We start from the raw sequence: 15,028 nt of genomic DNA, 5'->3' as shown, positions 1-15,028 counted from the left end.
TTCTCACAGCGTTCGTATTTCACATGCTACTGCATCACCTCCAGGGCAGAGCATTAGCTAACTACAAATCACAATGATTTGTTTTGTGTCGACAACAGAGCAAAGAACAAGGCATATTCCGTTCCTGTCATTTTCAAAAATCATTCATTTTATACACCTCACTCTTAAGCAACATAATTATAAATCAAAATCGGATAATTATGCATGCAGTACACATGCCGTTGTTATGCCACCGTACATAAAAAAGAATGTGCATTTTATTAGCACGGGTATTTGCCTCATTTTATGTTTGAGAGTGGATTGTGTGCTTACTTCTGTTTCCACTGGATATTCATCTCCTCTGTGTGGTATTTCATATGGCACTGAAGCATAATGCCTTCTGCAGTGCACTGAATAGACAGCTCAGCTGCACTTGATCCTGGTTAGGGACAAATTAGTAGTTTTATTAGTAGTAGTAGTAGTAGTAGTAGTAGTAGTAGTATTTTTTATATTATTATTTTAATTATTTTGGGGATCAAAGATGCTTTAAATTGAGAAGATCAAATTGATTTGGTACAACAGAAATTGAGCACAGAAGATAAAAGAGCAAACAGTGGTGAATCTCAAATTTCTCCCCAAATCAAAAGAAAGAAAGAAAGAAAGAAAGAAAGAAAGAAAGAAAGAAGAAATGTTAACATTTTACAAAAAGATCCATTTGTTAACATTAGTAATGCATTAGGTATCATGAACTTGCAATGGACATTATATTTTTTTACAGCATTTATTAATCGTTGTTAATATCTGTTAATAAAAATACAATTGTTCTTTGTTAGTTCACGTTACTTTATAGTGTATTAACTAATGCTAATTAATACATCTTTGGATTTTAAAATTAATAACTTTATGTTGAAATTAACTAAGATTAATAAATGCTGTCAAAGTATTGTTCAGTATTAGTTCATACAACCTAATGTTGTTAAATAATGAAATGGAACCATATTGTAAAGTGTTACCAAAAATGTATATAATGGTTAAAGATAATATAACCTATTTTAGGCATTTATTTTCATGACAGTTAAGTTTAAAAAATATGTGTGAAAAATGTTTTAAAGAAATCCACAGTGTTTAAAGTGTGTAGTTTTATATATATATATATATGTGTGTGCTTTCCCGGGCTGTCGTGAATGTGAGCTTGGACTGGAACCCCCCTGGAACCCCACCTTTTACTGCCCTTAAACGACCCCCTCGCTCATCCACTCTCACTACCCTGGATGGTGGAGCGGCCCACGGGTACACGGAAGTCCCCCAAGTGGATAGGGCGGTTGCGATCCATCTGTGCCCAGAGAACGCCGCCACCTGGCGGGACCGCCCGGTACTCCCCTCTAGAGCCTGTAGGACGACGTCATCACTGACCTCCAAAGCCTACAGCGCCGCCGGACAGGCCACCTCTGCCCAGAATGCCCATCAAGCCAAGGCACTTAAAGATCTGCACCTGTGTAGTCCCGATCCCGATGTGCTGCAGGAACTGCGCTCTGCCACCGACCTTGCTTTCAGAGCCACAAAGGTCACAGCGCAGGCACTCGGGCGGGTGATGGCCACCCTCGTGGTCCAGGAGCGCCACCTTTGGCTGAACATGGTCGAGATGTGCGACGTTGACAAGGCTAAATTTCTCAATGCCCCTGTCTCCCAGTTTGGCCTCTTCGGTGACACCGTTGACGACTTTGCCCAACAGAGGCAATTTCTCACATGTTTTGCACAGACTCCCGTTGAAAATGCTCACGCAGAAACAGATTCTCACCTGCGTTCGACAGCTAGATTGCTTCACGGCAGTAGACCTGAAGGACGTGAACTTCCATGTCTCCATTCTGCCGCGACACTGACCCTTTTTGCGGTTTGTGTTCGACAGCCAGGCGTATCAGTTCAAGGTCCTCCCCTTCGGCCTGTCCCTGTCCCCTCACGTCCTCATGAAGGTTGCAGAGGTCGCTCTTGCCCGGGTACTCAACTACCTCGACAACTGGCTCATCCTGGCCCACTCTTGAGAATTACGCCCGCCATCTCCTCCTTTGGAGCCAGCTGCGACTCAAGTCGCTGCTCACCACTCACATCCCTGCCAAACGCAACATGACGGAGGATGCGCTGCCGTGACAGGTTTCGCCCAGCGGAGAGTGGAGGCTCCGCCCCCAGGTGGTCCATCTCATATGAGACCGATTTAGCAATGCACAGATAGATCTCTTTGCCTCCCAAGACAACTCCCACTGCCCGCTCTGCTACTCCCTGACAGGAAGCCCCCTCAGGACAGACGCGCTGGCACACAGCTGGCTCTGGGGGCTGTGCAAGTACGCATTTCCCACAGTGAGCCTTCTTGCATCGGTGCAGTGCAAGATCAGGGAGGACGAGGAACAGGTCATCCTGGTGGCCCCCTTCTGGCCCACCCACACCTGGAAAATTCCCCTGAGGAAGGACCTTCTTTCTCAGGGACGGGTCTGCACTCAGACCTCTGGAACCTCCACGTCTGGACCCTGGACGGGATGCAGAAGATCTAGTGTGTCTACCACCTGCTGTCGTAGACACGATCAACCAAGTCAGAGCTCCCTCCACCAGGCAACTCTACACACTAAAGTTGCGCTTGTTCGTGAATTGGTTTTCTTCCCGAACCGAAGACCTGCAGAGATGTGCAGTTCGGTCAGTGCTTCTATTCCTGCAGGAGAGGGTGGAGGGGAGGTTGTCCCCCTTCACCTTGAAGTGCGTGCTTTGCGTACCTATTTGGACCGCACGCAGAGCTTTAGATGTTCTGAGCAGCTCTTTGTCTGCTTTGGCGGATGACAGAAAGGGAACGCCGTCTCCAAACAGAGGTTAGCCCACTGGGTTGTTGATGCTATTGCCTTAGCCTATCACACCCAGGCCATGCCCTCCCTCTTGCGGGTTCGAGCACACTCTACTAGAAGTGTGGCATCCTCGTGGGCACTGAGCCATGGCACATCCCTAGCAGAGCAGCGGGCTGGGCAACACCCAATACCTTTGCCAGGTTTTACAATCTGAGGGTTGAGTCGGTCTCATCCTGTGTTTTGTCAGGTCCGAGCCGGTAGAACTCGTAACACGGCACAACTGACCGGGTGTTCCGCTTGCACCTTGCACCCGGAGTCCCTCAAGTTGATCCTTCTTGATCCAGTGCGCCTTCTTTCCCAGGTCAGCCACTGAGCGTCGCTGCCTGGATGTTTCTCCTCCCTAGCCCTCTGGCCCACGAATTCAGCAGAGCAATTCGTGGCCAGACCCACTACGAGTCTCAGTGCTCTGTACTGGGTTTAGGCTCCATGGGCATAGTTCCCTCTTCAGGCTAACTCCCCATGATGTATTTTCCACGCTACGGTCCCCCTTGTCAGCGGACCTGCGTTTCCCCAGGGCAGTCCTGCTGCCCCGGCCGCCATGCTTGTAGAGTCCCCCCTCATTAGGCTGGACCTACCACCACGCCATATCCCACGTACGGCTTCATAACCCTTGTGGTTTATTTGCCACGCAGTACCTCCCCCTAAAACTGGGCAGGTTATGGCCTCTGCAGGGTCTTTCCCTCCTGAAAGAATAGGAAATGTGTGGACCAGACAGCTACCTTGCCGCCGCCCTTGCCACAGCCCCGGCACGCCAGCGCTGACGAATTCTGAAGACGCCCCATTAGGCCTTTTCCCCAGTCTCTAAATCCGCCCCCTGCCGGGTGCGCGGAGCAGGGTAAGGGCTTCGAGTCTTCTCTCAGTACCCTAGCCTTGGGACATCCTAAAAGATCCCTACATGCTATCTCCTGCTGCCAGTTTTGCAGATAAATATAAAAAGTGTCTATATTAAAATGTCTTTACAAACAACAAAATTACAAATTAAAAAATGTAGGAGGTGGACCTTATAGTGATGGAAAAGCAGTCTTAGAGCACTGTTGCTATAAATCTAAAAAATAAAAATGATAAACAATGAGTCTGTGTTTCCAAAATTGTAAATAAATATTGAATATAATAAGATTTGCAATTGAGAATAATGGAAATAATTAAGATTAAAAAGTAAAAAAAATTAATGCATTACAGTAACTAGAATTTGTGAGAGAAAAGTAATTTTTTTGTAATAATATAATGCAATACAAAAATTCATAATGACTGTGGGGGGTCTTCAGATTCTTTATTAAAAATATATTTAGTTTCTTTTGATTTTGGGTTGAATGAGACCTGGATGGTCATTTCTATGAGATTCCATTTCTTTTTTTAAATATGGTCGTCACCCGTAGATTTGACACCCATCTAAATTTTTCCATCAACAATCCATACAGTTCATTATCAAGTCCATGACTGCACTGGAACAGCACTAAAATTGAACTATGGGGAAACATAAAAGGTTAATAATTGAAGTTCTGGCCCATTTTAAGTTAGATGCGCGCTTTAAGACTACATATGGGATAGGGGTGTCCAGTCCAGTTGATTTCAAATCTATTGGTGGTAACACAATGAAAGACACATGTCATGTGTTATACATACCAGAGATACGAGACAGCTCATTAATGATGTCATCAAAAGCTGTGGGTGAGAAAAAGATTGCTAATTTTGTAGAAAATATTTCAGTATACATTTACATGTTTCTATTTTTGATAACACAAGAGACGTTACCTTTCCCAGAAATATCAATCTGTGACACATCCTGGCCTCTGTCATCTGTGATGGTTGCTTTATATAGTCCCACATCCTTCTTGGAGAACTAGAAGATCAGGGAAGAGAAAAATACAGCATTTCACAAAAACAGGCCACCTTAGTGATGCTTTTTATAGAGTAAAACCAGCGTAATAGATTCAGTGCTTCAATGTCTTGGAAGTAAATTATAGCTATTTCATATAGTTTTGTAATTTTACAAAAATGACAAGGGATAGCCAACATTACATAAAAAGACTGCACCAACTCCAATTGATTCAGAAACTCTGGTTGAAATCATTTGGATGTCATATATTCTACAGGTTCTTTCTCATGATTCAACTGTTCTTCTGGATATTTCTCATAGCACTATATCACACCAAGAGCCATTCTAACAAATGCTGTATAATTTTGTCATACATCAAGTCTTGTTTTTATGGAGGTTGTAGACCATGGTTGTACAAGTTACAATATGTCACAGTGAAAAGACTAATTACCCTTAACAGTCCAGAAGGCATTATATATTTTCTTTGAAATAACCTTAGCCATTGTATTTAGTGCTAAGTATGCTTTGATACACTTCTAAAAAATGGTAATGCAAATGTTATTCTGAACCCAAAATAAAAAAATTGAATTTATGTTTATTTAATAATTTTTTATGTCCTGGCTTATGTCAACCCTCAAAATGCCAAACAACAGCTTAATGTGAGGAACAAACAAAAAAAGTCAGTTGTAATTTACAAAGTAATGACAGTAATGTTACAAAATCCTGCCCTTCACCGAAGCTCTGAATGGACTAAAAGGTTGTATGTGTGGAGGCCATTTGACGGCTTTGACACCAAATACCACTGATTTCTGTCCCGTGACCAAACAACGAAGATGTTAATGATGGCATTTTTTTGAAGATTTTCAGTAAATAATGACTTAAAGGGTCATGAAACCCCCCAAAAAAACAATTTCCAAGAAAAAAGCCATACAGGGTTTCAGTAGAGGTGGACCGATTCTGGATTTTGACGATTCTGATTACTAAGGTGGTGGAAAATGCTGATAACCGATTAATCGGCTGATAGCTTTTAAAATCCATTTATAGAATGTTCATAAAACATTTCTTAGTCTTTCCTTATTATGACGGGCATGGACATAGAGGCTACAAGTTACCAAATGAATAGAATCCCAGATTAAGTTAATTGATCAACCAAAATCCCAATAAATACTAGAAAAAAATTCAGATTTGGTGCATAAAGTAATGCCTGGAATACACTTTACTTAGTTCAGGGACTCTTATTTTGAAATATTGAAAGTTTTTTTTTTTATTATTCACAATATATGAAGTTGGAGACACAAAGTACAGTATGTGCTGACGTGACATGTTTCTGTAAAGTCGCTTGTTTCTTTAAATGCCCTTGCTTTCATTTAGAACCCTTGGTTATCTAATTTAAATAACAAAATATGCAATGAAGTGAAGACATGAATATTGTCAATGATGAAAATTTAAATACAACAAATCTCCAAGAGATGTCAGTGAGTGTTTCTATTTCACCTCTAGAGGTTATCCGGTTGAACTAAGCCATTCTAACTGTAGAATCCTCCAGCGCTGGCAAAAACTAACGGCAAATAATGGCATAGATTTGGACCGATACTTCAAAAAGCAACTATCAGCACAGATTAGTCTGTAAAACTGATATATCAGTCTACCTCTAGTTTTTGTTATTTGTTCATCACGAAACAAACAAGACTTATATATAAGATATTATGACATTATATATATATAAAATTAAGTATGGTGAGGATCATAGCTACCACTGCTAGAGTGCTCATTCTGAGCAGTCTGTGATCAGAGTCAACTTTCTTTTTAAATAGACTGGGATGCTGGTGTTCTGAAGATGCACGCAGAATTGTACTTCAACCACCAACTGTTGTTTTGCCCTAACATTGGCAAAAAGGTCCAAACCCATGATGAATTTGCATTTAGCAGTGCAACAAGAAATTATGCTAGTTTTCAACAAAAGTCAAAATAAAGGAGGAGAAGCACTCTAAAAAATAAAAGACCACAATTAGCATAGTAGGTAATCTGCTTTATAATTTTTTTACCAATGTTGTGTGAGAAAAATGCAGTACATTTAAAAAAATGCTTATGCCCAAATTAATTTACAGTGCACTTATTAGACGAAGTGAACGAGAATGTTTCGATTACTTTAAAGATTCACAAACGTAACATGTTTGATTTCCTCAGGGGAAACTAGTCCTGTCCAAATATAGCTTACCCATTTAAGCCAAGTGCTCACCTGAGTGAGGGGGAACTTGCAGACTCCTGAGCTCAAGTCAGCAGGCAACTCAGGCATCACCTCCACTTCGTTCTTGTACCACTGGAACACCGACTCCTTCTTCAAATTAGCCACCTGAAGAGGATCGGAAAGAGGAAGCAAGAAAACACATCAGTACATCGTTAGTCAATCTGAGACATTCCAAATGAAAGAAAAAAACTGATTGTCTTAAACAATGCAAATTTCACTTGCTTTGCAGACGAGAGTGACAGAGGCATTATCCGCAACAGTGACGGACAGAAACTCAGTGAAATGGGGCCCTGTGGAATGAAGTATAAACATAAGTGTGCACTGAAGTGGAAATACTCAATTTGGAAAACTTGAAAAACTACAGCTTTATTACAGTAAATCCATGGTTAATTTGTGGTACTAATGGTTTCTGCCCAGAAAAAGAAAGAAAAACAAGTCCTTATGAAAATGAACCATGGTTTCATTTATATATGAATAATATAATATAGTAATATACTAATATATTATCACAAAAATTATGGCTATATGGTTACTGCAGTAGAACCATGGTCAATTCTGTGGTTATGGATTGACTACAGATAGCATACTTAAATTATGTATTAAAACAATTATTAACTTTGGGATGGATAAAGGTATTGCAAAATGTTTTGCGAGGGAATGCAAAACTATTTCAGAAAATATATTCCCTCTCTGTCCTCTAAGGGGCTCTTTAATTTTTCCTATTAATTCTGTGTCATTAATACTACCATTAATTGCATAGGCCCAATAATATGCACAATTGTTCATGTATTTCAATGTTTAAATGTGATATATTTGTTTGTTAGTAGTACAATAAACAATTTTGCGTGCTAATGTTGGGTCATCACTTGATGCCCAATGTAAGATCTGGGTACTGAAGCAAAACCAGTTGAGAAAAAAGTAATACCAAGAATGCATTACCAAACCACAGGGTCTAATTCGAGTTTATTTCAACAGCTACATCAACATCATGTAGAGAGCAGTACCCTCTTTCACGCGAATGTACTCCCTCCTTTGGTATTCCGCCTCAGCTAGTGCTGCCTTGAAGGCTGAAACAGGAAAACAATGCAGGAACCATGAGAGGTCGGTGAGTAGAGTTCAAGAGAAAAGCACAATATCCCAGATGAGAGCTGTAAAAGCCCTGGAGCGACACTGGCACTCACCATCTCCGATCAGCACCAGAGAGGACTGGGCCTTGCCTCTGCCATCTTGAATCTGCACGGTGAAAGTGCCCTCGCTGTCCTCTGTGAAATGGTCCATTACCATCTCAATAATGCCAGTAGCTGCATCGTGACTCATTTTAGTTTGCTGCGAAAAAGCCAGAGAGGTAAACATATCTCTCCTGGGCTTTTCTGAGGAGACTTACATAAATGGAACAGAGACACAGCAGATGGTGGTATCGCAAAGGAGATGAGACTGTTTTATTTGTTTTAGTTATGTTTTCTAGCTTGCTGCCGGTTGGAATAGTTCACTCAAAACTGATGACAGAATTTACATTTTTTGGGTGAACTTTAATATCAACTGTTGATGTAAAACTTCAATGTAGCATTCCCTGATTTGTGTTTTTTTAAATAGTGAAAGCTGTGGCTGTCTGTGCCATTTTATTTAACAGTTGTTTACCTCACAGTTGACAAGCTCCTTGTTATTGGCAAAGAATTTGTACGTCATGGCAGAGGAGATGCTCTCAGCTTGCAGCCAGAAGCACATACGGCCTCGCTCGAGAATCTTATAGGCCAGTTCGGTCTTCAGAGGAATAACTGCAACGAGAGAGAGAGAAGTGACACATGATGAGCTGATATGTCGCCTTGTGTGTTGTCACAGTTCATGTCTTATATCAAAATTGCAAAAGCCTACAGTATAGCCTGCTGAGATTCAGGGTACACACTGGAGACTGCAATGCAAACTAAAGTTTGTGTTTTACAGTGATTTTACCATGGTTAAAGGGCTTTATTTAAGGCACAACGTGAAACTAAAACTCCCTTCACTGTAACACAAAGCGTAGAATGGCTTACTGATTATATAGTCACAAGTGGCAATTATCGGGATCCAAGCAGTCTGGAAAAGTGGAGAAAATTACCAAAATTGACAATTTTCTATTATTTATTTATATCAAATTGAAGAGTTTTACAAAAAATCTACTTATTTGAACTTCTACATTTTGCATGTATCATCTAGTGACCCTCATAATAAGTAATCAAAACAATATTCATTCATCAAATAATTTAGAAGCCAATTAGTCTTTATGCCATAGCCCAAATTCAATTATCAAGCTAAATCTATGGAACGATTTGACGAATCAACATAATTCATGATAATCTTTTGTCATTAGGATCTCTAGTTGGCACCTGCAAAATTTTTAGCAAATCGGTCGAACAGTAAATCGGTCGAACAGTCTAGGAGGATGGGAGTATGTGTGTGCACCTAATTTGGTGTTTCTAAGATTTATTAATATTATTCAAGGTATATTAATGTGGCGGGGTGAGCAAGAGACAGATATAGTTGGGTGTGGCATCAGGCCTCAAAGAGACATTTATTTTCTAAATAATATAACAGAAAAAATCCAAAAGGGGGAAAATAACATGTCCACTGGGAAGGTGTCCAAAACAAAAGAGGGATCTGGCATCCTCACAGTGTAAATGGGCTCTGTGTAGGTCAGCAAGTGCCAAAAGTGGATGGTCCTGGCTTTAGGGAATGTGTCTGGCTGCGCACACACTCCCCTACAGGTCAGGGGTGTGAGGAGTGGCAGCTACTCCGGCAGCTTATCTTCCCTGGGCCAAGGTGCGTGAGGGGAAAGGCAGCCTGGCTTCCTGCCCCATCAGCCACAACAAGTGTTCTTCTCCACTGGTGACTCATCAAATCTGCAGCAGGTTCTGGGGAGCGGGTCTGGCGGCGCATCTAACTCTGTCAGAAACCCTAACCATTCCAGGACCTGTGAGGCACTAGCATGCATGCCCTATGGGGAGGAAGCTGATCTCCTGAGTAGAGGCCCTCTCTAGGTTTCCATTGCAGCGGTGATAAGACTCTATGCACATCATGTTTGCACGTACACTTTATATAGGTATATATATATAGGTATTTTATATAGGTATTTTATTTTGTTGTGTAGTCTCATTTGGTCCTGTGTTGGTCCTTTGTTGTTTTTATGTAGCACCATGGTCCTGGAGGAACGTTGTCTTGTTTTGCTGTGTACTGTACTAACTGTATATGGTTGAAACGACAATAAAAACCACTTGACTTGACTTGACGTGCACTCCCCTGCCCACTCCCATTGAGAGCCTGGCTAAAGAACGGCCCTCAGAAGAGGTGGGACGACCATGAAACTCCACAATGCTACTGGGAAAATGTTTTGTGGACTGATGAAACTAAGGTTGAATTGTTTGGGAAGAGCGCAGAATGTATGGCATAAAAAGGGCACCGAATACCAACATGAAAACATCACCCCAGCGGTGAAGTACTGTGAAGGGAGCATCTTGATTTGGGGCTTCTTTGCTGCTTCTGGGCCTGGACTGCTTAACATCATTGAGGGATGACGTATGCCACAATTAACTATATAAATGTTCATGACTTTTTAAGATTTTCTAACATTTATATTTCCCTGATATTTTCTAGGTTTTCCAGGGGCCGTTGGAACCATTGGAATATAGAGTTTCACAGATGTGTGATGACAAACATAGCTCTTTTTATCCAATCAGACTTCTAGAGTTTGAACACTCCATTTTAGAAAACAGCTGGGCGAAACTTTAAATTGCCACAGGTAAAAGTAACAGGATACACTCCTATATTCAGGAACACTTACTTGGGTTGCGTATGTCATAGCTGAGGGCCAACATTTTCTCCAACTCTGAAATACAGGACAGCAGAAAAAACAACATAATTTATCTTTGCAAAAACATTACAGCAGAGACTTTCAAAACAAATCTCCAAAGCATTGAAAACTGACTACCTAAAGGCACTCTATTTATATCAATATAACACCATGGTTAATGACATCCTTAGGCTCTTTATATGTTGGGGAGTATCTAAAATTAGTGACATTACCAACTAAGCCATTTTTTTTCCAGTAGCGTGACAGTAGCTTTGTTGTTTTCACGATATGTGTAGATTTTCCAGTTACAAGCTACTTTCTTCAGCGAGTAGCTGTATAGAGTGACAAAACTTTACATTGCAGTTTTATATGTCGAACTGTATTGCACATGAATCTCTACAACAGTGCAAACTGAGGTAATAATCAAACGTGCAGTCCTTAAATGTCTCCCTTCACTTGTATGTTGTGCTCAGAACTCCGATTAATTGTAGTGAATTGGTTTGTCCAGACAATACATTTTATAATAATTAGTTTAAAAATCTCTTCAGAAGTCCCTATGCGGCACTTTACATCTTCATTTTACTTTATCTTCTGTATAGAAATATTTAGTAAAATACTGTTGTTCATCACTATGTAAATAACAGTGTATTCTATATTGATTAGCTGTATTTAGTGTAAATATGATTTCTTTTTTAGTGTAAAGCGGTCACCCTAATTCATTTCTTTTTTTCCTGCCAGATACATACTGCTCTGATTTTAATAATATACATCATTAAATCATCTTAAAGTTACACAGTGGCAAGAAAAAGTATGTGAACCCTTTGGAATTACCTGCATTTACGTATACATTTGTCTTAAAATCTGGTTTGAACTTCATCTAATTTACAATAATGAACAAACACATTCTGTTTTAACTAATGACACACACATTTTTCTATTGTTCTTGTACATATAGATTACATCATTTAAACATTCACAGTGTAGGTTGGAAAAAGTATGTGATCCCCTAGTCAAATGACATCATCAAAAGATAATTTTTCAGTCAGGAGTTGGCAAACTTGCAACTAATGTAACATCCAATTAATGTAACAATATTGGAGGTGTGGGTTAGAGCTGCTTTGACTTATAAAAAGCACTCAAAAACTTTGAGTTTGCTATTCACAAGAAGCATCTGCTTATGTGGTCCATCGCAAAAAAGAGATTTCAGAAGACCAAAGATCAAGAATTGTTGCTTTACATGAAGCTGGAAAGGGTTACAAAGTTATCTCGCAGAGCTTAGATATTCATCTGTCCACAGCTAGACAAATTGTCTAGAAATCGAGACGATTTAGTACTGCGGCTACTTTCACTAGAAGTGGCTGTCCAGCCAAGTTGACACAAAGGGCACACCGCAGAATGCTCAATAATGTAAAAAATAACCCTAGAGTGATGGCGAAAGACTTGAAAGAATCATTGGAACTGGTTAACATCTCTGTTCATGAGTCGACTATACTAAAACATTAAACAGGCATGTGTCAGTGACAGGATACCATGACAGAAGCAGCTGCTTTCCAACAAAAACATTGCTGCGTGTCTGAAGTTTGCCAAAGACCACCATGACACTCCACAATGCTACTGGGAAAATGTTTTGTGGACTGATGAAACTAAGGTTGAATTGTTTGGGAAGAGTGCAGAATGTATGGCATGAAAAGGGCACCGAATACCAACATGAAAACATCACCCCAGCGGTGAAGTACTGTGAAGGGAGCATCTTGATTTGGGGCTTCTTTGCTGCTTCTGGGCCTGGACTGCTTAACATCATTGAGGGAAAAATTAATTTTCAAGTTTATCAAGATATCCTACAGAATAATTTCAGGGTGGCTGTGCACCAGCTAAAACTCAGTAGAAGTTGAGTAATGACAAGAAAATGCAAGAGAATGACCCTAAGCATCAAAGTAAATCTATTACAGAATGGCTTCAAAAAATAAAATCCACCTTTTGGAGTGGGCCAGTCAGAGCCCAGACTTTAACCCAAAAGAGATACTGTGGAATGACCTCAAGAGAGCCGTTCACACCAGACATCCTAAAAATATGGCTGATCTGAAGGAGTTGGACAAAAAGTAAATGGTCCAAAATTCCTTCTAAACAGTGTGCAGGTCTAATCCACAGCTACCGGAAATGCGTGGTTGAGGTTATTGCTGCCAAAGAAGGATCGACCAGTTATTATATCCAAGGGTTCACTTAGTTTTTCCACAGAACTGTGAATTTTTAATAGGATATGTTCAGTAAAGACATGATAGATCATAACTAGTTGTGTGTTGTTAGCTTAAGCACATTGTGTTTGTCCATATTTGTGACTTTGATGAAGAAGAGATTATCTGACCAATTAATGCAGAAAAACAGCTAATTGCAAATGATTCACATACTTTTTCTTGCCACTGTATATTTAAAGGGGTGTTGTCCCTTTAAATAGATTCAATTATTTAACTACTTTTTGTAAGCAATTTATAGTGTACGTAGATACTATTTTAAAAAGGTAGCTTGAATGTAAACTACTAAATTATGAGTACTGTAACTTGTAGCTACAGTTTCAAAGTATCTTCCCCAACACTGCTTCATGTAAACAATTGAATGTTATATTGTTCTGTACTAATATTGCCTTAAATGCTTATGAAATAACAGTAAATAGTACTATATAACCACCATTTACATCTACCAAATTAAGTGCAATACTTCTCCAATTATAAGAAAATATCTTCTTGAATAATTATAATAATAATAATAATAATAATAAGTATAGCTGCAAGCAGGATTGATCGGGGCAAAGCCCTAATGCCATTCCTTGAGCACATTGCAAAGAGATTCAGCACAACAGAGCCACAACATTAATACAAGCTGAAGCAGGTATCAAACCAGGGTTCACCCAGTCTTTTGAACTGAATCACAGAGTTCTAACCAGTGAACCACAAAATCAACAAATCTGATTGATGTCAAAGAGTCATTCTAGGTTGAGAGTATACTATTTTCTTAAAGGAATGTTCTGGTTTCAATACAAGTTAAGCTCAATCGAAAGCATTCCTGCCATAATGTTGATTACCACAAAAATTAAAAATAAATAAAAACATTAAGGTTCCAGTGAGGCACTTATAATGGAAATGAATGGGGGCCAATTTTTAACATTAAAATACTCACTTTTTCAAAAGTATAACGACAAGACATAAAGGTTATGTGTGTAAACATGATTTTAGTGTGATAAAAATCACTTATTAACCTATTCTGGGTAAAGTTATAGCCAACTTGTCACCATGATGATGTGATGTCAACAAACCCTAAAACGATTGTAAAAAAGTTATTTGTTTAACATATTGAAGTGTAGGTTCAGAATTTTTTTCCCAAAAATTTGCTTATTTGTATATGTAAATTAATGGTAAAATTTAGAAATGTATATGTAAATAAGATATAAATAGCCTAAAATCCCAAAATAAATGCATAATATTATTGTACTTCAGGAAAGCAAAAATGTTATCACTATCGTCATCATAATCATCATCATCATCATCATAAAAAAAAGGGTTGCACATCTAAAACTTCCTGTCAAAAATTACCATATATACCAAAGTGTTATGAATGCGGGAAGCAGGAGAAGGCAGACGGGTGGTAAGGATCCAATTGCGGTTTATTTCAAAAATAACAAATAAGCAAAACACAAAGAAAAGTCCACGAGGGGAAAAACTAACTCAAATACAAAAGAACACACAGCGGGTAAAACAGACAGCAAAACAAGAACAACATATCAACATACAACAACCGACAAGGGAATGGAGGAATAAACAGGGTTTAAATACACAAGGACACAATAAAGACTAAACGAGACACAGGTGAGAACAATGATGTGTGCAGGCAGTGAGGGAGGCCGGGAATTGTGGGAATTGTAGTTTTCTACAAGGACAGTGAGACTCGGGGCGGACATCAAGGAAAACATGACATGGAATATGATCCGTGAAGGGTGAAACGGAAAACACGGGGCAGACAACAAGGAAACGTGACATGGAACGTGAAAGGTGGCAAGTGAAACAGACAACACAGGAACGTGACACAAAGTTAGGTGCCATTTTTTTTTTATATCATAGGAGGTTACTTTTTCAGAAAATTCTAAATGGCTGAGAGGTTATATGGCTGATGTCAGAAAAATATATATTTTTTTAATTGAAGCAGGACTTCAATAAAATACAGTCTGCATTGTAGTAAGCACAATATAAAGATTCAGAGATCAGAACAGAAGTACACATTTTAAAACT

General features: G+C 39.6%; 1 pseudogene; it reads right to left on the bottom strand.

Annotated features, from left to right (window-relative positions):
- The window catches only part of LOC127660894 (myomesin-2-like), a 74,278-nt pseudogene that overhangs the window by 12,677 nt on the left and 46,573 nt on the right, over window positions 1–15,028 (bottom strand).

The sequence above is a fragment of the Xyrauchen texanus genome, chromosome 20, assembly GCF_025860055.1.
Source record: "Xyrauchen texanus isolate HMW12.3.18 chromosome 20, RBS_HiC_50CHRs, whole genome shotgun sequence".
In the NCBI taxonomy this organism is placed as follows: domain Eukaryota; kingdom Metazoa; phylum Chordata; class Actinopteri; order Cypriniformes; family Catostomidae; genus Xyrauchen; species Xyrauchen texanus.
Note: the sequence above shows the minus strand (reverse complement) of the source record. Positions and strands in the feature narration are given on the sequence as shown.